We start from the raw sequence: 3,560 nt of genomic DNA on the forward strand, positions 1-3,560 counted from the left end.
GGTTCTTATGTAGCGCTCTTCTACTCTACCTGAGCACTCAAAGGTCTTTATACAACATACCACATTTACACAAGCACCTTTTCATTCTTTTTCTAAGTAAGTGCTTTCTATCTAACATTTAAACACATTCGTACTCCGATGGATGCATCAGAGAGCAAACTGGAGTTAGTATCTCGCCCCCAATATTTGCCATGCAGACTTGACCAACCAGGGATCAGACTACCAACCTTCCTACAACCACACCTAAATATCATCTATATCTTTTATATTTTTTATCAGATAAGTAATAGATAACTACAAGTCATAGAATGGAGTCAGACAAATTATTGAGATGCAGCAGCTGTTTTAGCTAGCATCTCTCTATTTTGGTTTTTTACTGTATACACACTCGGCCCACTTGTAGCGGTTGCATTCAAAAATTTACCATTACCTGCTTACCACTGGGTACAAGTGGAATACGTTGGAGAAAAATGGAAGTTTGCAGCTTGTATTATCATGGAATGTGAGTAATTCAAAAAACTGAGTAATTTTAGATTAGCAGCTGGCTAAGCTGATGACAGTAGCATGCTAACCTTTGCTTTCTAGCAGCTAAATAGACCCATCATGCTAACATAATGCTTTAGCATTATTAACTACTGTGATGTTACCCATCGGTTTTAGTTTCTGATTGGCATGTTGTTTCTTTCTTTTTATTTATTTTATTTTATTTTTAGACAGAAGTCACTTTATATAGAAAAGCCTGATAAACAAGCTGCATCCATAAACAGTATTGTGCACTGTACAGACAGTGTTGCCAACTCCTCAGTAAGGAAAATCGCTATTGGCTGTCCTAAAAGTCGCTAGAAGTCGCTAAATGACATCATTGTCTAATTTGCATAATTGGTCATGCTAATGTAATAGTAACCTACATTGTAGGAGAAAAAAATCTTTTTCTTTTACCAATTATTGTTTTGTTAATGTCACAATTCCAACCCTGCTCCTTTATCTGGCCTTGGACCGGCAAAAGTGACCCGAAATAGGCGCTCAGGTGGAGTTACTTTGTGTCTGTGTGTTTATAAGTAGTTTTAAACCTTGTGATCCACAAAACAACATAACAGTAAAAGAAGAACTGGCTGCGTTACAGTCAGTGCGGGAGCAGCGGTTTCGCTCAAGCGCAATTCATTTGCAGTTTGGCCGCATAGGTGTGAGCATCTCCTGCCCTGATAGCAGCTGGGGGAGGACTATCCTCCACCCGTGAGCACTTTAGCTCGGGCGAGGTGCCCACCGCAGCACCAGCTGCTTGTTGAGAGTAAGAGCGATACGCGAAATTAGATAATTTATTAAAAATGCTGCAAAAAGAACCAGCATTACAAACACGGTGGAGTGACTCGAACACAGCTGACTACAGACATATTAACTAGACAAGACAAGATGCAGAAAGCCATGGAGAACTGAGAGATCAGACAGACACGGGGACATGACCAGGCAGACAGAACATATAACAAAACATGGAGATGAGACTAGGACAGACTGGACTCGAAAGGGGCATTCCCATACTAAAAACAAAAGATAAACATTTCAGAAATTCGAAGGAATGACTAAAGTCGTTCAAACTCAAAAACTGGCTGAACAACTCAGGACCATGACAATCAGTGGCTGACACCTTGATAAGCCACTAGCCAGAGGACCAGTAACACCAAACACCAAGATAGCAATGCTGAAAACCAATCTTCAAAATTTCACAGACCAGTGTGTGACGTCACAGTAGCTGGTTCCGTCTTTTATAAAGTCTCGGGGGACTGACTCTGTTTTGGCTAATATGACACCTGACTGGGGAACCAACTTCAGTCAATAATAGCTGAATACATGGATGTTTGTATATGCCCACTTCCAGAATAAACTAAGCTGTCGCTTTCCTGCTTTGTGCCCTTTTTTACTGAAAATGTGGCTTTAGATAATCAAATTCGCTGCAGCTTTCACGGGCTGTTTTTATTCCAACCCAGTGTTCCTCATCAGGCTGTAAATCGGTTCACTCTTAAGAGAAGTGGAATGTGTGTAATTCAAACTTGTGTCACAAGATCACAAAGCCAAAGTAAATGTGAGGCCATGAACATATTGGAGAGCAGCTCAGGGTGTAAAGAGATAATAATGTTGCATAATGTGTAGGAGAAGAAAGATCTCTTTACGTGCTGCTCCTAACGTTTCCCCTCCAGCTGAGACATTGACTGCACACTGGACTTGCTTTTTGCTTGTTGTGAACGGGTATGTTACAGCCAATCTATAGAGAAATATTTTTGATACTGTTTCAGTTATTATGTTACATGTTTAATTTTGTATGATATGTTGTTAGAGAATAAATGCTGCGCGTTTAATTTGTGTCGGGTAAGAAAACATTACAGCGCATGTGTGGTAGCAGGTTAGAGTGAGCCAGGACGGCAATGGAAATGTGCGCTGTAGCAGCAAATAGTTTTTTGACCGTGACATCTTTTGTTTGTATGTACGAGTCAGAAATAAATCTGAACAGCTCACATTAAGAAGTGGAAGAATTATTTTTTCGAAGCTTGGGACAGAAATTCGCCACTACAGGGTATTACAGACAACTTGTTCCTTTTTTGCAATTCAGATCAGCTTCATGAATCACTAAATTCCACTGAAGTTGTTTAACCATAAAAACCAGAAGTTTACCTCTAATTCCACTTTAAAGGGAGGACAAATAACCACAGACAACTCCCAACAGAAGTCACACTCAGCACACTGTGTTTAATAATATCCACAGTAGTCACTGTAGTATTATAAGTAGTAATACAAATCCAGGCAATACCTTTTCTAAAAATTGTTAGATGTTGCACAGCTGGTAGTTGCAATCCAATCTTAATCTTAATCCAATAATACAAGTTGCTTCCGTACGTTTTTTGGGCGTTAACTACTCCCTCAGTTTTCAGCCGATTTTCTCAGTTTATACTTCTGCTGTTTCTGCTATGACTTTTGGTGCTCATAACTTCTATACTTTTTGAGATATTGAATTTTTTATGCAATATTTTTTGCCCATTTCTTCCACATTATCAGTCTGGTCACTAGTTTTCCTTGCCCGGTTGAGCTGTGTTTTAGCTCAGTGAGATGAGCAGCCGTTCTCAGACTGGGAGGCCCGGGTTCAAATCCTGCTTATGGCAACATTTCTTTCAGTTAACAGTTAAACTTTTTTAACTCTTTTCAACATAAATTTCAGCTTTTTCACCCCTTTGCAGCAAAATTTTCCGTTTTTTCTGCTGTTTTCAGGAAAAAAACTCTTTTCAGCAGAAATTCTGCTCATTCACCTCTTTCCAGCGCAACGTTCTGCTTCTTTCCATCTTTTCTGCAGAAATTCTGCTCATTCAACTCTTTTCAGCAGAATTTTCAGAATTTTCACCTCTTTTCAGCCCAAATTCTGCTTATTCACCTCTTCTGCAAAATTTTCAGCCTTTTCACCTCTTATCTGCACAAATCTCAGCACACTGGACTTGCTTTTTGCTTGTTGTGAACGGGTATGTTACAGCCAATCTATAGAGAAATATTTTTGATACTGTTTCAGTTATTATGTTACA

The sequence above is a fragment of the Haplochromis burtoni genome, unplaced genomic scaffold (genome assembly GCF_018398535.1).
Source record: "Haplochromis burtoni strain Fernald_Lab_line unplaced genomic scaffold, NCSU_Asbu1 Contig_178, whole genome shotgun sequence".
NCBI lineage: Eukaryota > Metazoa > Chordata > Actinopteri > Cichliformes > Cichlidae > Haplochromis > Haplochromis burtoni.